Source organism: Leptodactylus fuscus, chromosome 4, assembly GCF_031893055.1.
Source record: "Leptodactylus fuscus isolate aLepFus1 chromosome 4, aLepFus1.hap2, whole genome shotgun sequence".
NCBI classification, from domain to species: Eukaryota; Metazoa; Chordata; class Amphibia; order Anura; family Leptodactylidae; genus Leptodactylus; species Leptodactylus fuscus.
The window spans coordinates 77641619-77666399 of record NC_134268.1 but is presented as its reverse complement, the minus strand read 5'-3'; the positions used below and the strand labels follow the sequence as shown (position 1 = coordinate 77666399).

The following is a 24781-nucleotide window of genomic DNA, read 5'->3' as shown; positions in this document are numbered from 1 at the left end:
CCCCTGTCTAACCACTTGTCATTGACCATGGTATATAAAGAGCTAACCTGCCAGGAATCAGTGTTGTCCATCCCCGGCAGTTACGGCAGGAACACGTCTGTATTTTGGCAGTGCCAGCACAATGACCATATATTTGTGATGGAGTATTAACTGTTCCTTTTTTGCCACACTATGTAAGGATAATAGAAGAACAGTAGGATAATTTCGACAATGCATCTTGGACAAAACTTTTACAACATAAAGTAGTACAGTAGCTGAAATACTTGACCTACTTAACACACCAAAGCATGCTTTAGAATATAATGTATGGATCACATATAGGTCAAATGATGTCAAACTATTTTGTAGCAATCAATACCAAGCGAAGGCATTTCAAAATCAGACTTGGAAAATGCTCCTGTATTATCTGTATGAAAAACGTCCATAATGATAGAGACTCATCTTTATTTATCACCTGACAGCCAGGAAAGTATTACACTAGCACAGAGGTTAGTTGTGATGTCTTTCAGTGATGATTTCATAATTTCAGATCTGACAAGCATAACACGTACATAAATCCTTTATGCATAATCTATATTTATATGTTGATTTAATATATTGCTTCAGAAGACAGAGTCCATGTATAATTTAAAGTAGGAACAAAGGAAAGGTAGCTGCACTGTATTTAGAAAAGTGGTTATCTCATCCCCTGACAAAAAGTCAGACAATATATTACATGGTTGTCCAATTTTTTTAAATGTATGAAATGTAACATTACAAGTGAAATATATGGACAAATGAAACGTCTTGAGCACCCAGTGAATCTCAATGCAGTTGCACTTAATGACCTTGTTCTCTTTATCTCTTCATTGAAAAAAAAATCATGCCAGCACCACTTTGTAGAAGGTAGCTCCTTATAGATCAATGCTTGACTACAGTGGGTACGGAAAGTATTCAGACCCCTTTAAATTTTTCACTCTGTTTCATTGCAGCCATTCGCTAAAATCTAAAAAGTTCATTTTATTTCTCATCAATGTACTCTCAGCACCCCATCTTGACAGATAATAAACGGAAATGTATATTTGTTGCAAATTTATTAAAAAAGAAAAACTGAAATATCACATGGTCATAAGTATTCAGACACTTTGCTGTGACACTCATATTTAACTCACATGCTGTCCATTTCCTTCTGATCCTCCTTGAGATGGTTCTACTCCTCCATTGGAGTCCAGTTGTGTTTAATTAAACTGATTGGACTTTATTAGGAAAGACACACATCTGTAAGACCTCACAGCTCATGTGCACGTTAGAGCAAATGAGAATCATGAAGTCAAAAGGAACGGCCCAAGGAGCTGAGAGGCAGAATTGTGGCAAGGCAGAGATCTGGCCAAGGTTAAAGTAGAATTTCTGCAACACTCAATTTCCTAAGAGCACAGTGCCTTCCATAATCCTTAAATGGAAGAAGTTTGGGATGACCAGAACTCTTCCTAGTCCTGGCTGTCCAGCCAAACTGAGCAATCGTGGGAGAAGAGCCTTGGTGAGAGAGGTCAAGAAGAACCCAACGATCACTGTGGCAGAGCTCCAGAGATGCAGTAGGGAGATGGGAGAAAGTTCCACAAAGTCAACTATCACTGCAGCCCTCCACCAGTCAGAGCTTTATGGCAGAGTGGCCTGAAGGAAACCTCTCCTCAGTGCAAGACATATGAAAGCCCGCACACTATGTCCACATTACAGGTTCTAGCCCCCACAACACAGCAATATTTATCACCTACATAAAAATTACAGAGAGGGTAAGCTATTTGAAATTGTTAGACAAATTTCTCCTTTTTTTATTTTACATTTTTTTAAAAAATTAAAGGACCTTGAAAATATGTCCCATCCTGAACCAGAGAAAATGGTGCTGTCCTAAAAAGGTTAAATTCAAATTTTTGGCGTTTTCAGTTATTATTTTGTGAAGATGTGTGTGAAAGTAGATACAGACATAAGTAATAATTTTGAGCTCTTCACATTTCGATCTTTTGGGTCAGAATAATTTCCCAAAAAAATAACATTTATGGATTTTTATTTTTTAATGCAAAATTGCATTAAGGTATCCATGAATGTAAGCTGGTATAGAAGTAGATTTTTATGATTTATAATTTGGTTTATTTGCTCTATGTTTGAAGTGTTTCTGCCATCAGAGATACAAAAAGTCATCATATCAGAAACCCCTGAAAGAGAGAGGACTTCCTATTGAACATTTGCTTTGACAACTGGAAATAATGCAGTCTCATATTATTTTACTGGATTCCAAAGACTTGAAAAGGTCACTTGGCCAAAGAAAGCTTATCCCGCTCTCTACAATTCAATGGCTGCATCTAACATCAAAAATATACTTCAACGTCAGGTAAAAGGATTCAACATGCACTGGATTTCCATAGCAACTACTGTCTGTTCATTTAGGACTACTACTAGAATATACTTATGGGATAGCTGCATGAAGTACCCTTTGATATATTGGGCTCTTACTTACAATGTCACCCCATTTTCAATATGCTTTTATTACTTCGAGCTGCTGTAAAGAAGGGAGTGTGTCTAGTAGGTGTAAATGAAAGAAAATCTATTTCACTTCCAATGTGTGTTTGCAGTACTTATGTAGTCAATTGGAGAGCTAGAATATAGAAACCATCTGATTCATATAGCACTGTATCACTAATTCAAGTGGCTGCTGGTACAGAGTCATGGACAAACAATCTCATGTTACAGGAAACCCTTAAACATCACATCATTTTACAGTAATAACATCTGTATATCCGTATATATAATAGGGAATGTAGGAGCCTGGCTAAGTATACATATCACTGAGAAGTGTAGAGGATCAGGAGCGGTGACAATTTGGCCCCTAAGACTGGGGACTATTCAGACTGTCCTCGCCACACTGCTGCTCTAGTGAATTGTATACTTTCCTTCTCTTCCTATACAGTGTTGATGAAGGACCCCGCTTACTGTTAGGTGTACCATAAATCGGAAGACAGAGAAGAATAGAAGAGACATACAGTTGGGCACTGTGCAGGACAAGAAAGTAAGTATACAATTCCCTCGTGTGACATGGGCACTATATGGGGTGCGGCAGCTGTTACTTATGTGTGGATGGTGGAAAACTATTACCTATTTAGCACAGACCGTCAGTCACGATTGCTAAAGAAACTAGCAAATGTTCGACGCCGTTTCCGCTGGTCTGCAACTTGAACACTTTGTAAGTCCCATCTCTCGTAACAAGTAGTTGAGATCCTTTTGATCGGGGTAGTATCTCTCCATTTCTTCCCTCCTGACACTATAGACTGGATCAGTTACATGTTCTTGTTCAAAATCTGATATGCCACTTTCTTCTGATAATGGCTGATTTCTTTCAGGAGGTGCAGGTATGGGGAGCTCAGTGCAGTGGTACTGGAAAAATTGATGATGGGATATCAGGATGTGTCACTGGAGGAGCATTCTTGCCACTTTGACGTTTGGAAGGATCGTCCATGCAAAAGTAGCAGTTGGTTGAGTGGTCAGTAGGATCTCACCAAATTCTTGGAATAGCAAACTTCATGGCTTTTCTTCCCCTCAGAACCATTCCTCAAGTGTTCTTTTGCAGTTTTCACAACTGTAGTGAGGTGCCCAGGGTTTGTCCTGGTCCCCAGCCCATACTCCTAAGTATACCTTATAGGCTTCACACATCCTGACCGATGTTCTCATTGAATATTTCTTGGCTCGCGTCTAGATGAACATATGTAGCAAAACGAATCAGCAGAATGCTTACAGCCTCTTGATGTCATCTCTGCATCTAACTACACACTATATTTCTCAGTCCAATTCCGTTGCTGCACTTGCTCTCACACAATATCGCTATCCACTATCACACTATAACTGCAATTACAGTAAGTACTACTGTCCAGCAGACGTGCTTATATAGTAAACAGGCAGATGTCTAGAATATTCTACCAACGTCTAGACATGGCTAGAATGATTTAGAAGTTTTCAAAACAGTCTAGAATATTTTATCAAGACAAAACAGAACAAAAGGGAGGAATACTCAAAATAATTAGGGTAAAATGTATATCTTTAATTAGAAAACATTAAAAGGTCATAGTAGAAGGATTGTTACCAACAGACAAAGAAATGGGATCCCGGACACACAGAGCATCCGAACATAGCAGGGTAAATGTTAACGTGAATTGGATATAGTCACCTGTACAATAAAGTATATCATAAAAAAGTAACGGTAATGTACATATAAAATGATATCAAGGTGAGTATATAAGTAGAAAATATAGTGGACTCCAAAATCTGTATAACAATATATACAAGTCAACAAAATTGTATACTGTTATATAACCTAGATGGTGAAATACACATGGTCATAAGTGCCTGTGCAGACCAGCACCTGTAATGGTAGTGGCAAATAAATGATAATGACAATAAGGAGGGCTCCTCTAGTATAAGTAGATAGAGCAAAGAGTAATGAAGCACACCTAGAAACCACAAGTGGGAAGGGGGCTCATAGTCATAGTACAAGTGAAGAAGTCTAAATACCACTATTGGCAGACAGGAGAACACATACCTATGGTGGAATGTATCCAGGATGCCCTGTGGGACTGGACCCGTCCCCAACTCACATTTCGTCTATATGTGCTATATGTGCTTTTGGACAGCTGATTTAGATTGTTGGTTTTTGGACACCATGTCATATTTGTAGAGACTCTAAAATTTTCCTTACAAAATGGGGTCAACTCTTGGGGAATTCCAAATTACTGGCACCTCAAGGGCTCTGCAAAAACAACATGGCATCAGGAAACCCCTCCAAATCTGTACACCAAAAGCTAAAAAGCAGCAAGCAGCAGTTTACATCCACATATATAACTTCTTTCTACCCGGGATAGCCCACTAAATAGTTTTAGGAGTGCATACCTCTGATGAGACAAGTGGGTGCAACGCATTGGGCACCGAAATGGCATATTTTTTTTCAAAATTTAAATTTTCAATTTGTACATTAATTTTTGGGAAGCACTCTTAGGCTCAAAATGATAATACCCCTTGATAAATTCCTTAAGGGGTGTAATTTCTAAAATGGAGTCACTTTTGGGGGTTTCCATTGTATTGTTTCTTTAGGGGTTCAGCAAATGCAACATGGAACCTGAAAACTATTCCAGCAAAATCTGCCCTCCAAATCCAAAATGCACTCTTCCCATTTTGAGCCCGGCCATGTTCCCATACAGCAGATTAATACTACATATGGGGTAATGCTGCGTTCAGGAGAAATTTTGTAACAAACTTTGAGGGGCTTTTTCTCATTTATCCTCTTGTAAAAATAAAAAAAATTGGACTAAATTGACTGTTTATTGAAAAAAAAAATTTTTTTCATTTTCACGTCCCAATGTTAATACAATCTGTGAAAAAGCTGTAGGGTCAAACTACTCATTATAGCCCTTGATATGTTCTGTGAGGGGTGTAGTTTCCAAAACGGGGTTATTTTTGAAGGTTCCCATTGTATTGGTACTTTAGGAACTCTGCTAATGCAACATGGCACCTGAAATTTAATCCAGTTAAATCTGCCCTCCAAAATCCCAATAGCGCTCTTTCCATTCCAAGCCTCACCATGTACCCATAGAATACATTATAACCACATATAGGGTATTGCCACGTTCATGAGCAATTGTGTAATAAAATGTGGGGGGTGTTCTCTCCTTTCACCCCTTGTGAAATGGAAAAATTTGGTGAAAAATTGCCATTCTATTAATTTTTCATTTACACATCGCCATCTTAATAAAATCTGTGAAAAGGCTGCTGGGTGAAAATGCTCACTATACCTCTTGATGAATTCTGTGAGGGGTGTGGTTTCCAAAATGGTGTCACTTTTGGGGGGTTTCTATTGTTTTGGTACTTTAAGGGCTCTGCAAATGAGACATGGCACAAAAACTATTCTAGCAAAATCTGCTGTTCAAACCCTCAGTGTCGCTCCTTCCCTTCTGTGTGCCCAAAAATCAATTTACACCCACATGTGGGGTATTTCTGTGCTCGGGGGAAATTTCACAACAAACTGTCAGGTGAATTTTCTCCTTTAACCTTTTGTGAATGTGTTTATTTTAGGGCTAAATGAATGTTTGATTGAAAAAAATGAAATGTTTAAATTTCACCTCTATACGGTTTTAATTTCTGTGACATGCTTAAAGAGTTAACAAGCTTCACAAATGCTGTTTTGCATTATTTGAGATGTTCAGTTTTGAATATGGGGTGATTTATGGGGGTTTCTATTATATAGGCCTTTATAATCTCTGTCAGAACTGAAGGGGTCAAGACACGTCGGGTAAGGGTAACCAGTCTGAACTATCAATACAATAAGGGGCCCCCCAAAGGCTAACATAAATAAAACATAACTTTTATTAAACAGTTTTTAAAATTGCAGTATCTTCCCCCAGTAAAAATATATAATAATTGTAGTCCCTTCTCAATTCATTATAAGGTGCTACTTTGATGTAACTTAACTGAACCCCAGGTAAGTATGCCACTCCTCACCTTATAGATCTAATTCTCACAATATCAAGTTAGTTAATTTGTCATCCTATTGGCGAGGCTAAATGGGCTATAGAACCTAACAGGGGTAAACAACTAACGATATTCTGCCCAGTTTAAATGGTCCTCAGACCATATCAGGCACGCACAGCAGGAGTCAGTAGTAGCAAACAGTGGCTGCATACAAGCGTCAATCGTTTCTGTATGCTTCTCCAAGTGCACGCTCCACTATACTAACTCCTGTTCACATTGTTCATTAGCTGTGCTAACTACAGTCTGTCTGATATGCCGTATCTTTGCCCTCAACGCATTTCGCTTAGTTTGCTCATCAGGAGGACGATAGTATATTATTTTCGGGCCGATGATCTGTAGTGAAAACTACATTTCCTGGAGCCTTGAAGGTAGGCTCCAGTAGTTGTAAGGGACTGACTTAGTCACCTAGGCTGCTTTATCTTCTAGTCGTAATGTCACTCCATTATTTGGTGAAGACATCACAGAGTGACACAGTGATGTTTTGTCTTGCAACTGCCCAGTTGCATTACAGAAAGGAGATGGTGGAATATGGGGGTAGGGGGTTTGAAACTGAATTTTCACACCAGGGCCCACAAGCCTTTAGCAATGCCCATAATTGTAAGATTAGAGATTACCATTCTCTAGGCCAGTCTCCACTAATAAAGTGATCACTAATTACTAGAATATGAACTCTCTTCTTGAATAATACTGTACACTTGAAACCAGAGAACACTGTGAAAATAATGTTCTTTGATTTCTCCAGTACTTTTAACACCATTTAGCCAGGGCTACTGAGAGACAAGCTGGTCCTTGTTGGAGTGGACCACCACCTCTCCAACTCGATACTAGACTATCTCACAAACTGAACTAAGTGTATCAGAGTAGCTTATAAAGAAAAATAGAGAACTGTAGATGGCACAGCTTATAATTCCAAATGAAATGTATAGTCAGGACAAGCAATGAAGATCAGCTAAAGTCCTTGGAGTATAAAAGAGCCAAGGAAAACGATGGAGGTGCACAACTACCCAGAAAAAAGCTGAACAGGTGATAGAACAAAAAAGAGCAGTAATGGGTGGGCACTCACCAAACATTCTCCAAAGGACGACAGTCGTCTTCTCTTTTCTCTAAAACATATCCTTTTATTAGGTGCATAAGTAAAAGAAATCCAAAGGGAGGGAGTGATAGCACAATTGGCAAAAAAGAGGCAACAGCCGTTTCGCGTTCACAGTCACGCTTCTTCAAGCCTAAGGTGCAATACCCTTTGTTTGGTGAGTGCCCACCCATTACTGCTCTTTTTTGTTCTAAGTGTATCAGAGCCCGGGGCTGCGTCTGACACTGTGATCTGTAGTACGAGAGCACCACAAGGTAAAGTTCTTGCCTCTTTTCTCTTCACACTGTACACTGCTGACTTTAGGTGCTGCAAAAGTACTCCACTGACTCTGCAATAGTAGGCCTCATCACAGATGGAGATGACAGGGAGTACAGATACTTAAACCGGGTCTTTGTGGCATGGTGCCAGCGGAAAAACCTGAGGATTAATGCTGGGAAGACCAAGGAGTTGGTGGTGGACTTTAGTAAGAGGAGATATGCATCAAAACCAGTGGACATTCAGGGGACGGGCATTGAGGTAGTCAAGACCTATAAGTAACTGGGTGTGCTCCTCAATAATAAACTGGACTGGGCTGATCACCTGGACACACTGCACAGAAAGGGTCACAGCAGGCTCTACCTGCTCAGAAGGCTGAGGGCCTTTTGAGTCCAGGTGGCACGTCTTAGGAACTTTTTCAACTCTGTGGTAGCATCATCCATAATCTTTGGAGTGACCTGCTGGGGGAGTAGTATACCAGCCAGAGACAGAAATAAACTTGACAGGCTGACTAGAAGGGCCAGCTCTGTCCTGGGGAGCCCCCTGGACCCAGTACAGGTGGTGGGTGACAGATGGATACTGTCTGTGGTGAGCTCCATGTTGAAGAACAACTCCCATCCCATGCAAGAGACTGTGATAGCACTGAGCAGTACTGTCAGTGACTGATTGCTTCACCCCAAGTGTGAGAAGGAGCACTATCGGAGAGCCTTCCTCCCAATCACAGTCAGGCTAAGCGAAGATTACTCCGCACAGAGAACTAAATGATCCTGAGTTGCTATGACTCCTAGTATCTTGTCTATCTGCTATGAGCTTGTATGTGTTCTTTCTTGAAATATATTACTGTATTATCCATGCTGCTGTAACACACTGAATTTCCCCATGGTGAGACTATTAAAGGATTATTTCTAGAGTCGGCTCTGCCTAGGCCCCAATGCCTAGGCAGAGTGAATTCCAGCCGGAAGACGCGACGGGGGCGCTGCGCCGGGAGAAGATTTCAAGGGGAATGCAGCCCGACCATCACTCGTGGACTTGGTAAGTATAATTGTATTGAATTTTGCCTACCCCTGAAATGAGCATTTCCCCCCCATAGACTATAATGGGGTTCGAAATCCATTCAAACAGTCGAACAGTGTGCGGCTCTTCGAATCAGATTTCGAACCTCAGACATTTTAGTGTTCGCTCATCTCTAATTATCTCATCTTATCTTATATATCAGTAGATCCCAAATTAAACAAACAATACACCTATCTGGGTACACCAAAATCCATCACAAGAAATGATAGTAATGACATACATATAGGCTTGCCAGTATAAATAGTATGACCACATAATATGTAATGCAGGAAGGGCACTCAATAATATCACAAAATAAGGATATGGCAAATAATACCCTAAAGCAGTAATAGTTCAGGATCAAAATGGGACCTCCATCACGAGCCCCAATGCACGTTTTGTCCCTTTTGCTTCAGGGGGCTACCCAGTAAAATGACCTCTATGAAATAAGAGGTAGGAGAGTGGAATAGTGTATTAGTTGTTTTATGAATTTATGCAAGGCAGCCGTCTTTTGATAAAGAGCAGAAATCTCTATTAAAGTAATGCAACAGCACAAATTTATAGGACAAACCAGCATTTACAAGCATATCAAGGTAAGGAACACATTTAGGTCTTCTGGCTTGTGCCAAAAACCTGGCATACATGATTTGTATCACTTATTATTTAGCATCTTGCTTGACAAGGGCACTGCTAAGAAGGAGAGCAAATGACGTACCAAAGTAGCAAGGACAATAGGTAATTTACAATTACATAAAAATGTCTCAAAGTGTTATTATATCCGCCCCATGTACAAACCTATTCTTACCTATCTGATCCATAATCTACTTTATAGAGGAGCTTGCAGCTGAAAGGGTACTTGAGGATATATGTTTGCTGAATGGATGGATTCACATTTTAATTCCCAGGGCAAAAAATGGCTATTTATATGACATGCAACTATTTCATACCTGCAGCTGTTAACCACACTGCATATTGTCTTATCCATTGGTCATTGGTCATACATTTTCAGTTGGAGCATAAAGCAAGATTTTTCATCCAAAGAGTAATGCAAGTCCATAATCTCTTAACTTATTGGCACCAAGTCTCTTCAGCTTCAGCAACATGAAAGAATACATTTCTAGCTGATTATATGTCACTGCTATTTGGATTCTCAGACAGCTTAGCACTTTTGCTGAGGGTAACATGAACTTGTTACAATACTGTTAACATTACAGTGAAAAAAGAAGTCAATCTATTGTTAACAACAATAGGATTTTAAGATGACAAACCAAATAAACCTCTGAAGGATTTGGTAAAGAAAACTATTCAATATCGATCATATCAAACATTATTTTATGACTTATTTCAGTGATAAGGAGTTGTACCTTGGTAAAGTAGGTTCACAGGAGAAACAGTGAGCTTCTTCTTTCCTTTACTACAGAAATTCCCTCAAATGGCCCATTCATCTGAATGTGGCTTTCAAAAAGCCATGTGCTTGCCGCCAAAACAATCCAATTTACATGCGGAAATGCAAACAGTTTCCATGTAGGTATAATAGGGGCAAATAGTACACAGACTCTTCAGAAATCGCAATGAAAAACGCTGAGCAAAAAAACGCAATGCGCTTCTACCTCAATTTATTCCCAACTTTTTTTTGCTCCACTTTGCTATGTAGGTCCTTAGTTTTGAAAGGGTTTTCTGAGACTTATTAAGTGATGACCTATGAAGAGTCTTGGTGTTCCTGGGGCCTCAAGGGCCTCAATCTCTGCTGGTAGCTCAGCTTAAGGGACTCTAAATTAATTTGGAAGGGCTCACGTTAAGGGCCAGAAAAGTGCATTTTTTAAGGTCTTACCACATCACACACACACACACACACACACACATCCACAATGACAGTTCAGGGTGGATACTGTTGGATATCCTATTGCCTATTCCATCTGTGGTTGTCATGGGCAATGTGATTTAAAGGCGTGCTTGGTAATGTTTCTTTAGCTTAAAATTTGGGTTTCTGTCCATACAATTGTGGAGGAAAGAAGGTTTTCAGGTATTTTTCCACTTTCATAGAGGTTTTTTTTGAGTGTGGAAAGTGTCTAGTTGATAGACTGTGATGTTAGGGTAAAACTGTGACTTGGGCATGTTAGATGCCCCCAGACATGCTTCCCCTGCTGTCCCAGTTGTATTCCAGAGGTGTTGTCATGATTTGCTGAGGTGTCATAGTGGACTTGGTGACTCTCCTGAGTCGAATAGTGGTTTCCCCTGAAACGAGCAATTTTTCCCCATAGACTATAATGGGATTCAATATTCGTTCAAATAGTCGAATATTGAGGGGCTATTCGAAACGAATATAGAATATTTCACTGTTCGCTCATCTCTAAAAATTATCACACTTACCCGCAAATCCATTCTCCCTACATCTCCTCCTTTGTCACTGTCTATTGACCTAACCATCCTCTCTGTTCAGCCAATGACCTTAGACTAGTATCCTCGGTTATCTGAACATACCCCTCCCATCTCCAAGACTTTTCTCAAGCCTCACCAGTGCTATAGAATGCTTTACCCCGGACAATCAAACTAATATCCAACTATGGCAGCATCAAAACTGAAGTCTAGGAAGGGATTTGTCTAGACACACTTATCCCGTGACCTGATCACATTCTACACCTGTGCACACTATGCTAACATTTCTTATCCTAAACTATCCTTCATATTCTGTTCCTTAAATTCTGACCCCTCTATCAAGAATTTGCCCTGCACTCCATGGACTTAGTATCTGTATATTCATAGATACCAGCTGATCACGGGCTCATACAGCTTCAGTTTTTATTAAGCGATGGCTGGATCATTGTACCAAACAAGCCCTCTTTCCTCTTGTGTCTCCCTATTTCCTTATAATTGTAAGCTCTTATTAACAGGACTCTCACTCCTATTGTTTGACATGTTCATTTCTTTGTCATATTTTAATGTCTAATACTGTCTGCTCATGCACCCTCTGACTTGTAAAGTGCTGGAGAAATATGTTATACAGTATATACACAATATTATTACTATTAGTTATTAGAAATATGTAAGAGACAGCGACACTCAGCCACATGCTGCAGCCTTTCCAAATAGCCAATCAGCCAATGATAGGTCCTCAGTCATGTAGACTGGAAAACCGGTTTCACTTTTCTATTCTAGTGTGACATTCTAGCAAAACCCTCAACAGGTCAAAGTTTACATCACAATCATTGCATGACCACACAAAGACAAATTTAGCACAGGCATGTCTTTACAAAGTATTGTTAAATCATGTTTTTTACAAAGCTGATCATCTCAATATGCTGAGCCGTGAGGATTGGTAAGGAAGATCTGTAGAATATTTGTTTCTTCAGAGTAGTTTTTATCCATGCAGAGAAGAGTATGCATTTCATCAGTCTATGGAAAAGTATACTCAAAATGGATTTAAAGGGAAACATTGAACTTAGTTCATCCCTATATTTTGTGATTCAGATGTTAGTAAATATTTAATGCCCATCCAGAGCCTATTTCTCTCCCTCATCTGGTATTTGCTCCCTGCTTCTTCATTGTTCATACCTCAAGCTCTCTATTGAAATCATTATTTTCCATTGACTTCATGTTTCATGAGCTTGATAATGGAGAAAAATGTGTTCTCATATTAAAACATTCCTCTCCTATTTATTCCACAAGTGTTATCTGCCACAATGCAATAAACTAACTTCTCTATAGACATTGAAAGAGACAAATGTACAAATCAAACAGATCTGCAGCTCGGAGATTGCTGTGTGTCACATATAATGGCTTCAATTTTTCATGTCTTCATTATTCTATAAACTGGTGATTTTCCAAAAATACGCACCATGCCATCATCTATCATATTGTCATACTAGTATACTGTAATGTGCTGCTTGAGATATAGTGTACCATGAATACCTAGCACTATCAGCTAGGAAAGTGTCAGTCTCTTGTTCTCATCATATGTCACCTTATTCCCCCAGTCCTAAATCATTAAACTTCTACCAACCATGACATATACACATCAAACATTTAATACACAGAATTGAAACTTTTCTATTACACTTAGAATATGAAACAGTTGCATCTACATATGAATATCTTTGTATATGTGGTCTACATACAGTATATGATGGGAGTATATTTAGGGAGTTTTGTGAAGCTTAGTTCTAAGATATTCATCTTTAGAGTCCTCAAGTAGGGGAATGTAGTGCCCAATCCCTATGACATCTACACTAACGCTAGGTTCACACCAGCGTTCTTCTTTCCGTTCTGTGCTTTCCGTCTTCTGCATGCCAGAAGACGGAAAGCACAGACCGGGTCCGGCCGTGAGCGGCGATGAGCGTTTTATGCTCTCCGCCGTGAAACCGGATTTTTTTTATCCGGACACAGAGTACTGCATGTCCGACTCTGTGTCCGGATTATAAAACCCGGTTTCGCGGCGGAGAGCATAAAACGCTCACCGCCGCTCACGGCCGGACAGCTTTCTCCCCCATTCAAATGAATGGGTGAGAGAGACACCTACTGGTTTCCGTCTCCTGCCTCTGTTTTAGGCAGGAAACGGAAACCTGCAGAACGGAGTTCACAACGCAGATGTGAACGAGCCCTAAGAAGTATAATGTGATACATAGTTTATCAGGTAGTAGGTGATAAATGCCATATTCTATTTTTGCTGCTCCCCAAGGAACCCCAACATTACCCATGCTGGCATTTCTGACGTCTAGAGTCCCATGTAAAAAGCAAAAAGAACTTCAGTATAGAGTCTAGATAATCGTCCTATGTGGGATTGCGTTTCCCTCATGGTCACTGACTTCTTCTCATACTCCAAAAACATACTGATAGCTTGACTTGCTTCCTATAAAAAAAAGTGTCCCTTACATGAATATAGGTCTATGATAAGGACATTACATTGCAAGTCTCATTGAGGTCATTGTCTGGATGTGTATGGACAAATGTTGTAGAGATCTGTGGAATATCTAGATACTCTATAAGCAACAGGAACTAAATGCAATATAAAAATAATCCAGGTCTCTAGCTGGAAATGGTTTTCTACAAGTGCCTGGGCAGAAAAGAAAACTTGTGGGAAACATGACATTCCATTCAGAAGCCAGAACATTCTCACACTTCCTAACCTCAGCTTCCTAAATCACTAACAATCTGATTTACAGCAATATGTTGTATGGGAATCCAGCGTCCCCTGTTGTCTTAGCTTTAGAGATGGACAAGATATAGTTCAAGTCAAAATGAGAGAGTAATAATTATTGACCTTGGCGAGCCTGAATGCTACACAATACAATATAATCACATTATCACATGACATTGTATGAAACTGTTCTAACAAAACCCTCTGCGACAAAAACATATAAAAATCTCTGTAATTCATCAAACATCCGGTAGCCAAAAAGTAATAAGCAAAATGATTGTAAAATAACCACATACACATAGAGCAGAGTAACATACAGTAGCTTCCCAGCCATCTATAAGTGTTTATTGTAGGACATATAGATGTAGCAGTACTGGATTTGTCATATAAATCTTTAGGACTGCAAAATTCAAGCATAAAGATAAGAGGTTCACATGCAGTGCTATATAAAATGACAAACACTGTGACTAGTGCCATATAGCAAACTCAGCTTAGATATTAGAAAGCACTTTAGTATCTTTTCTGATCATGAAAAACAGCTAAAAGTTTTCTTACATGACACATATGTACAGGAGCCAATACACACTAGATGAGAAGTGAGGAGGAAGTAACCCCATGACTCCCTCATTTACCTGAAGACTTTTTAGGAATCTTCATAAGATTTCATGTATAACTCCTGATCATTCTGCACAATCCCATTCTTTTCTGACTGGTCCATTATCCACTTTATACAGAATCTGTTAGCTAGAAGAGTATAGGCAAGAGGTGTCTGGTTTTCTGAATGGACAAATGATGCAGTCAGAATATAGTCCACAGAACAAGGAGCAGCTATTGATCACATACTGAGCAACTCTCTATTTTATACCTGCAGCAGCAAATCCCACAGCTGTGGAGCTTCTAACTCCTCCTTCCATCCTGTCATCCTCATCCAAGTAATACATGGAAGACTTCACCAGCAGAGGGCACTCACCAGCATCTCTATAAACTTACTGGATCTTCAAGAAAATAGCAGTTTATATAAGGTGCATTTTTATATGGTATGAAATGCATAACCCACCACTATATACATTTGTCAGCTGTTAAGCAAAGATCATGTACAGAGAAACCTCTACACACACACACACACACACACACACACACACACACACACACACGCATTGAAGAGCAGCACAGTGACATACAGTATCTGTAAAGAGATAGGAGATAGATATTTCTCTAAGTGATAAGCATGCTATGTAATTTCAGAAAAGGCTGCCAAGAGACACATGCAGGGCTCTGATGTCATAACTTTAAGGAAGAGATAAGACAAGCTTTACATTGCAGAACAGTTCAGTAAAAGAAGTAGATGATAGACAGGTAGATAAGTGATGAATATATAGAGCGATAGATAGATAGATAGATAGATAGATAGATAGATAGATAGATAGATGATAAATAAATAGATAGATAGATAGATAGACAGATAGATAGATAGATAGATAGATAGATAAATCATGATGGATGGAAAGACAGACAGATGGATAAATGATAGATACAGAGAGAAAGAAAGAAAGAAAGAAAGAAAGAAAGAAAGAAAGAAAGAAAGAAAGAAAGAAAGAAAGAAAGAAAGAAAGAAAGAAAGAGAAAAGAAAAGAAAGAAAAAAGGAAAGGAAAGAAAGATCCTCATTTGGTGTATTCTGCTTTCCTTTATTGCAATCTAATATTCCAGGAGAAGTGACAATACTCAGGGACAGTAAATAATACATACGTATGTACAATAGATAGATAGACATGTTGATGTGTCTCTTTTCCTTTACTAAAACCTGTAAGCTGTAATCTATTTATAGAACGTAAGCGCAGAGTTTTTCTTGTGACAAGCAGTAAAGTAAGTCCTGTTATTAGCTTTCATAGCTGAGAGCGGCTCACAAGAATCCTTTCATAAGGACTGCTTTGTCACTGCTATGAGTGCCCATCAACAAGAAAACAAGTTCATCGGCATTGGCTGAAAAGGTCTTTACACAGCTTTCTGAAAACCTGTATGGGGACCAACAATTGTTAATGTCATCTACAGTAATCATTGGTTTTGCAGCTGTATAGAAGATCAGTTGACAAGCCGTGCCTTTGCACTTCAGCATCTGATCTGAGGACTCTACACGAGCCAATAGGTGACCAATAACTGCCTCATGAAAGAGACCTTTAAGGCTCAGAACATGTTTTTTACATCCATTTAATGGATGCAAAAAAACAGACGGCCATCCGTTTACATAGTGTAACTATGGGACCTTGGGGCTGGTTATCAGGCAAGTAAACACACATGGAGAGTGGTCTCTTCAAGTTTACGAGGGGTGATCCAAAAGTAATGATAATCAATAATAAACACAATGAATATATTAAAAATAATAATATTTTTCTACATAGTCTCCTAACAAGTCTATACATTTAGTCCATCTCTATTCTAAACTTAGAATTCCCTTAGAAAAAAATTCTTGATCTTGACCCTCAAAAAAATTCCCAACAGCGGTTATCACGTCGCTATCGTTGTCAAATTTCTTGCCCCGGAGGTGTTCCTTGAGCCGAGGAAAGAGAAAGAAGTCACTGGGGGTTAGATCTGGCGAATAGGGGGGTGTTCCACCAGTTCAAAGCCCGCTTCTTGGACGGCAGCCACGGCAACTACAGCTTTGTGAGCCAGTGCGTCTTGGTGAAACAGCACCCCAACCCGCACTTTGCCGTGCGTTTTCTCCTTGATAGCCTCCTGCAATCTTATTTGTTCTGCTTAGTAGGAGCCTGTAATAGCGGCTCCCTTCTCCAAATAGTCCACCATAATAATTCCTTCAGCGTCCCAAAAAACGGACGCCGTAACCTTCCCTGCAGAGCTTGATACTTTGAATTTCTTCAGTGTCGGTTCATTGGCTCGTTTCTATGTCATCGATTGTTGTTTAGTTTCGGGATCAAAGTGGTGGATCCAGGTCTCGTCCCTGGTCACAAAACATGACAAAAAATTCTCCTGGTCTGCTTGGAACTTTTCGAGATTTGCTCTCATTTCTTCCTTTGCTCGTTGGTTAATATTCTCGGCACCGAACGTGCGGAGACCTTTCTCATATGCAATTCGTTCGCAAGGATTATTTGAATACTGCCATATGAGATCCCTGTGACCTCAGCTAAATGCCTGATATGCCAATACAACTTCTTCAACTTTTTTCACGTTATCTTCAGTGAGGGACGTGGATGGGCATCCTTCACGATGTTTATTTTCCGTCGATGTTCTTCCCAGCTTAAACTCCTTGGCCCAGCATGCAACTGTCAGCGGCGCACCTCTCATGAGGCGACCTGAAGCGACCGCTTCAGGCGGTGCTATGCCGGGGCCCCGGGGGGGGGGGGGGGGGGCGGCATTTTTGCTGACCTAAGTCAGTCCAGGACAAGCTGTCCTGGACTGGCTTAGCATCACCGTCTCGGCAGCCTGGCACGGGAAGCGAGCGGTGGATTGGAGCGGCCCTGTGGATGCAGCGCTGCTCCAGCGGCCGCCCCTCATGCTTAACAGAGAGGAGGTCCTCTCCCTGCGTGCTCTCTGCCCGCTAACGCTGCCGGCTCCGCCCCACGCCCTCCGCTCGGCCCTGCCCCCTCTCGGCTCCGCCCCCTCCTCCCGGGGGGGGCTTTCTGACGTCCGCCTAGGTTCACCCCTGACAACTGTGGAATATGGAGGAAAAGAGTCCCCCAATGTTTCCACCAAGTTGCTGTGTATGTCTTTGGTAGACATTTTTTTTTCAAGCAGAGGTATTTGATGACAGCTCCAATTTCGTTTTTTTTTCCATTTTGATGTTCACTCCAGTTGAAGTTGCAGTTCGTATTCAAATGAATGTAGCTCCCGGGAATCGTGGCCTATTTAAGTGATTTTTTTTTCCTGAACTAGTGGGTACCTAAGCGAGTAAGGACATTTTATTTTTATTTTTGTGTGCACTAGAAATAACCGATTATCATTACTTTTGGATCACCCCTCGTACACTGGTGCCTTTTTATTAGGTACAGTTCACAAAGTTCAACACAAATATTATATATTTATATTTCTGTTGCTGTCCATTGTTTTGGGGGTTTTTTTTGTTTTTTTAAGAGAGACAAAAAAAGTAGTATACCATACTTTTATGTCCGCCAGCAACAGACCTGTTTTATAACACATTGATGTCTATGTACACAGTTATCCATTTGCATTCATTTCTGCCTCTGTTCTTTTGGATCCATTAAACGGATGTAAAAAAAACATGATCTCAATAAGAGAAAGAAAGATATAGATAGAGATTGAAGATAGATGGATAAATAGAAAATATGCCATTCTAATAGCAGGAGCATCAAGGGGATTGTGGAATAGGTGTCAGGTTTACAACTATAGAAAAAAGGAATTTAAGAGAAACCTGTCACTAGCAAAATGCTGGGTAATATGTATGCAGCTTGTTACAGAGTGGAAAGAACTGAGGGAATTTATATATGGTTTAGTAGGAAAAGATTCAGTATAACGTGTCACGTATCCAATGAAATCTCTACACTTTATATGCTGAGAAGTCAAGATGGCCATCCTGTCAGGGATTGACAACCTGCCCTCTATGACTGTGCTGCCGAGAGACAGATATTACAGATATCAGTCACTTATAGAACTGTCTCATAAAACAGAAAGAACAAAGATGCATAAAAAAGGTTATACAGAATGTATTCCCACAAGCCTAGATAGATTGATAGATAGATAGATAGATAGGAGATAGATAGATAGATAGATAGATAGATAGATAGATAGATAGACCTCAATCTGCTCACATCTACGAGTTTTTAATTTTTGTGGGACAAATTGTACTTCATAGTGGTACTATCTAATATTCCATACAATGTACTGGGAAGCTGGAAAAAATTCAGAATGGGGTGGAATTGGAGAAAAACTGCATTTGTGCAATGTTCTTAAGAACTACATTTTTACGGTCTTACTATACAGCCAAAAATACATATCACCTGTATTCTATGGGTGTAACATCTCTGCCTGTTCAGGTCACTGCGCCACCCTCTGCTCGCATGCAGCGGCGCAAGAGGCGTGAGCAGTTTAGTTCCTTGCTTAGAGTTTTTGGTTGCACTGTGTGAACAAGGCTCTAGTTCTGTAATTGAATTTGCACCACACCCGTCTTCTGCCCTTGTCTGCCTCAGTCCATGAAGTAGTTAAATTTGGGTTTGCCCTGTGATTGACAGCCTGCCTTCCTGTCAGGTCCAGGGCGGGTTTATCCTCCCCTATTTAGTCTTGGCTCACATTCACACTGGGGCTGGTTATTGCCTTGTGCTTGCTGGTATTTCCTCTTGCTGTTCTGTTATTTGTATTCTTAATTCTGACCTTGGCTTTTCCTATTGACAATTCTCTTGGACTTCGATTTGGCACTGCATTGCTCGACTGTTACCGAACCCTGGCTAGCTGACCTCCCTTTGTTGTTGTTTGTCTAGTCTGCATTTTGTGTGTCACATATATAGGAAGGGATCGTCTCCAAGTTGCCACCTATTACCTAGGATAGGGCCTGGAAAGAGGAAGGGACAGTGGAGGGCTTCAACTTAGGGCTCACTGTCTCTTATGCCCCTTCCTCCAGGGTTCTCCAGCAGCTACTGGGGAATTGTCATCTAGCAATTCCCTAACAATGGGTCAGTATGATTCCAGGGATTATATATATATAATATATATATATTTACATTTTAACTTTAGAAAAAAAAGTTGGCAAATTCTGACAAACATAAATAATTTTCCATATTCCCAGGAAGTCCTCTTTCACAAGGCCAGATGTACTATTTAGATATTTTTATCTTTATATTTAGATAACTTTTTATTGAATTTTTTTATGGGAGGCAAAATGGTAAAAAATTTACAATTTGGCTATGTTGATTTTTTATTCCTGCTACAGCATTTGCCATATGGAAAAAAATATATTTTATATGTTTTTCGTGTTTTTGGACGTGTTTGTTTAAGTCAATTTTTCTTTATCTTTATTTCAAATCTAGGGAAGGGGGGTGATTTGAATTTTTTATATATATATATATATATATATATATATATATATATATATATTTATTTATTTTTATTTTATTTTTTTTAAACTACTTTTTATTAAAGATCCTCTAGGGAGCTGGAAGCTATATTCTTTAGATCCCTTCTCTCATAGACTACAATACTTCTCTATTGCCATCTATGAGTAAGTCCAGGAAGCCTCAATAGGCAAATAGTTAAAACATGCCTTGGATCCTTCACAAAGTTCCTGGCTGTTGTGAATACCAGATGGCTCTTGCAATCTTCATAGCCGGTAGCGATGGCGGCCACTCTGCTCCCACGTGGCCATATTTAAACAGCCGACTTCCAGAGTAATAGTATGGAAGATTTTGAGAAAAGGTTAAATCCACTCTCTTTCACACTATAAATCACTGAATCTGTCAACATTTGTTTCGGGTTCAGGGGGTTCGGTTCATAGATCTGTTTTGGGTTGAATACGTTCAGTACAAACTACAGCTTAAAATGGTTCAAAACATAGTGTATGAGACTGACAGGGCTCCAAGAAACTTATCTATCGAATTTCTAGCTTTCTAAGGTTAACACAGCTGAAGTTATGAAAATGTGTGTAATGTTTGTATGATCTCTTTGTGTTTGCATGACTTCTTCCTGTCCCCCAAAGACATACCAATAGACAGGGGGGTCAAACTGGGCAATTGCCCAGGGCCCTAACCGCCACATGGGCCCCCCTGCTTTGCTCTTCTACGCTATATAGTATGGTGTCTTTTCTGAGGTGAGCAGCATGGATGAGACATGCAACAGAGAAGGAGAAGGCTCTTCTACTCGTTCTTCAGCAGGAAATGCTGATTGGAGGAGCGGGCCTTCTCCTTTGCTTCTTCTCTCATCAGCATGGCTGCCCTGCGCACAGACCGAGCTGTCATTTCATTAATAAAGTTCCTGCCTCATGTCACCGGATTGCTGTCTGAGTTTGGAAGTACATTGAACAAGTACTTACAGCTTCCTTGGGATTTTAGTTGATAGTGTTTAGTTACTGTATGGTGGTTTTATTCAGTCACTGTATGATATGGTGGTATTATGCTAGGTTCACACCTGTGTTCAGGTTTCCTTTCAGGGGTCTGCTTGGGGACCCCCTGAACAGAAACCTAATCCACTTAAAAAAAATGTTACCCGCGGACCCCATGGACTATAATGGAGTCCACCGGGTTTCCGCCTGAAAAGGGTGGGTTCTGGACGGAAATCCCAGAGTACAAGCGCTGGTGTGAACCCAGCCTTATTTAGTCACAGTTCAGTGGTATTATGCAGTCAGTATATGGTGTTTTTAGTCAGAAAGTCTATGGTGGTATTATTCAATCAGTATATTATCCAGTTGTGGTGTAGTGGTATTATCCAGTTACTCTATGGTAGTACTACCCAGTCATCATGGTACAGTGATGTTATCTAGTTATTTTGATAGCTGTGTTGTTTTGATACTGTATGGTGGTATTATCCAGTCACTGTATACTATGTACCCAGACTACAGTAAACACATGCAAAATACTGTTAAGTGGCAACTGCCATATTTTAAAGTCCCCCCAGCATTGGCCCCACATAGATAATTGTCCCCCAGCCAGTACTTACTCAACTGATTCAGTTCCCGGAGCGCTCCCTTCCCCTGCTCCAGGCGCACATACATCACAGCAGTGTATCCGGAGCAGGGGAAGAGAGTGGGATGTGCTAGGGGGTGGAGAGGTAAGTATATATATTGAAGCTGCCCCAAGATTGTAGGCTGCAGATTTGTGTTTTTATGGTATCACAATGACTAGTGTTATGAGTGATCTGCTCACTGTATATGGCGCCCCCTATAGTCCCCTGTCCCGCAGGAGCTGCTGCCATATTTAGATTATTCACTTTATTACTGTATATACAGATATTGGAATACACTGGAATATTGAGCAACAGCCATTACTATCATCATGATCACTATCTAAGGGAGCCTTCACACGGAGTAAAGCGCCGCTCATTTTGTCCCAAATACACGTGTAAAAATACATGTGTAAAATCTAGTAAGCTATTGAGTTCAATGGTTTTTTGTTCGTATAACGTGCGTAATTTTGTGCGTGTAAATTTATGCGTGCAAAATTACGCACACAAAATTACGCGCGTTATACGAAAAAAAACATTGAACTCAATGGCTTACTAGATTTTACACGTGTATTTTTACATGTGTATTTGGGACAAAATGAGCGGCGCGTTACTCCATGTGAAGGCTCCCTAAGGACTAATGTAGACACAACACAAAAACCACAAGCACAATATAGATATGTTTAAATATATTTTATTGAATAGGCAACATCGTAATGAAATATTACTGGCCCTTTAATAAAATAAAGGTCGCAGTGACTAAGAGCTCAGGCCTGGTGGAGAGCACAGAACTCGCTGCAGTCCATCCTTGTCCTGAGATGAAAGTCACCGACCCAATGATCCAGAGGAAGGTGAAACAACCCCCAGAGGGGTGGAGGCAAAAAAATTCCTTCCTTACCCCAGATATGGCGATAGGATATATCCCTGGATCATATCTCGCCTGCAGCTTGCTATATGCGTGTATGTATGTTTGCATGTATAATAAACTCATGAGAGCTAAACCTGTAAAAGAGACAAACAGAAACAAAAAACTGAAGTAAAGACTCCCGTGCACATTCCTCACTAACCGTTTTATATTTAAAAAAAAAAAAAAAAAATGATGAGAGTGCAGGTCATCTGACGTAATCCAATTAAATAAACCTGTAAAAAAAAAAAAAAAAACTAAAGCTGGCCATGCATATGAGATAGCTGACATCTAAACAATAGCTATGTCATCCAACATTCCACCACACATGCTAGGACAATAACTACAAGTAAGTAACCCATCCACCCCAACCATTTTCTGGCACATGGATCACCAAAGATTAATAATTGTGGTGTATATCGTTGTATTCAGACACCAGAAAATAGTCTGAACATATTCTGTAAACACCACCTTGGGCATCAGGAGAGCTTGTCGCTCCTGTCTCTACAACTTTTTAGCGCTTGAACCTCTAGAAACTACCAAGATTATTAAACCTGGATATATAATAAACACCCAAGTTAATATTGCCCTTACTATTTTTTAGCATATATGCATGTAAAAAGTCTTGTAGAAATTCTGCCAGGAACAAAGGAGTTTTATCCACTGCTGATCTGCTCCATCTCGGGTGGAAAATTAATGAAGAATTTTGTGCTTCTGTAGACAGGGAACAGTAGGGAAGTTATTGCTCCAGCCAGTTGTCTTACAGCCAGACAAAAACCAAAGATGATGGGGAGGAAGTTTGACTGTCTGACCTCATGAGACGCATAGAGCAGTGGTTCTCAACCTGTGGGTCGCGACCCTGGCGGGGGTCGAATGACCAAAACAAAGGGGTCGCCTAAAGCCATCGGAAAATACATATTTCCGATGGCTTTAGCCGCTGAGAAGCCATGCTGCCTTTGCAGCAGGGTAGATCCTAGTGGGATGAAGGACCTGTGATGACATCATGACCATGTGATCGGACTCTGGTGTGGGCGGAGCTATTCAGTACAGTGCCGAGTTACACAGGAAGGGAAGGCTGCAGTGGATGGAGACTGGAAGGTAAGATGGAGAGAAGAGACAGCATGTGTAAGCAAAAGGTGGGAAGGGGATGCAAGCAGTGTGTGAGTATGATAGAGGGGTTCAGGCTGTGTGTGTGCATGATAGAGGGGTTCAGGCTGTGTGTGAGCAAGATGGGGGTGTTTCAGGCTGTGTGTCAGCATAATAGGGGGGGTTCAGGCTGTGTGTGAGCGTGATAGGAGGTTCAGGCTGTGTGTGAGCAAGATGGGGGACATGAATCTGGGGCAGAGATGGAGGGGACATGAATCTGGGGGCAGAGATGGAGGGGACATGAATCTGGGGGCAGAGATGGGGACATGAATCTGGGGGCAGAGATGGAGGGACATGAATCTGGGGACAGAGATGGGGGACATGATTCTGAGGGCAGAGATGGGGGACATGAAACTGGGGGCAGAGATGAGGGGACATGAATCTGGGGGCAGAGATGGGGGACATGAATCTGGGGGCAGAGATGGGGGGACATGAATCTGGGGGCAGAGATGAGGGGACATGAATCTGGGGGCAGAGATGGAGGGGACATGAATCTGGGGGCAGAGATGGAGGGACATGAATCTGGGGGCAGAGATGGAGGGGACATGAATCTGGGGGCAGAGATGGAGAGGACATGAATCTGGGGACAGATGGAGGGGACATGAATCTGGGGGCAGAGATGGAGGGGACATGAATCTGGGGGCAGAGATGGAGGGGACATGAATCTGGGGGCAGAGATGGAGGGGAAATGAATCTGGGGGCAGAGATGGAGGAGACATGAAACTGAGGACAGAGATGGAGGGGACATGAATCTGGGGGCAGAGATGGAGGGGACATGAAACGGGGCAGATGAAGAGGTTGTATGAAACTGGGGGAGAGATATAGGGGGGATATATAATTTACGGGTGACTGTAGGAGGATTATACTATGTGCGAGCATGTGAAAAATGAATGAGAATGGGCGGAGTCAACATCCCTTTCTTCAGGTGGATTCCACAGCTCGGTGACCCGTGGCGTCCGCTTGGCGGTAGCAACCTCCCGAGTCATCCCATTAATTTGAGCCGACTCCGGGGGGAAAGCCGCGACAGTCGTGGCAAGC

General features: G+C 40.8%; 1 protein-coding gene across 1 annotated transcript in view; it reads right to left on the bottom strand.

Annotated features, from left to right (window-relative positions):
• The window catches only part of MC5R (melanocortin 5 receptor), a 55954-nt gene extending 41066 nt beyond the window's left edge, over positions 1-14888 (bottom strand). Inside the window, exon 1 of the mRNA XM_075270707.1 lies at positions 14711-14888. The gene's annotated coding sequence lies outside the window, so the exon portion shown is untranslated. The remainder of the gene's footprint in view (positions 1-14710) is intronic.
• Between the last annotated feature and the right edge of the window lie 9893 nt (positions 14889-24781).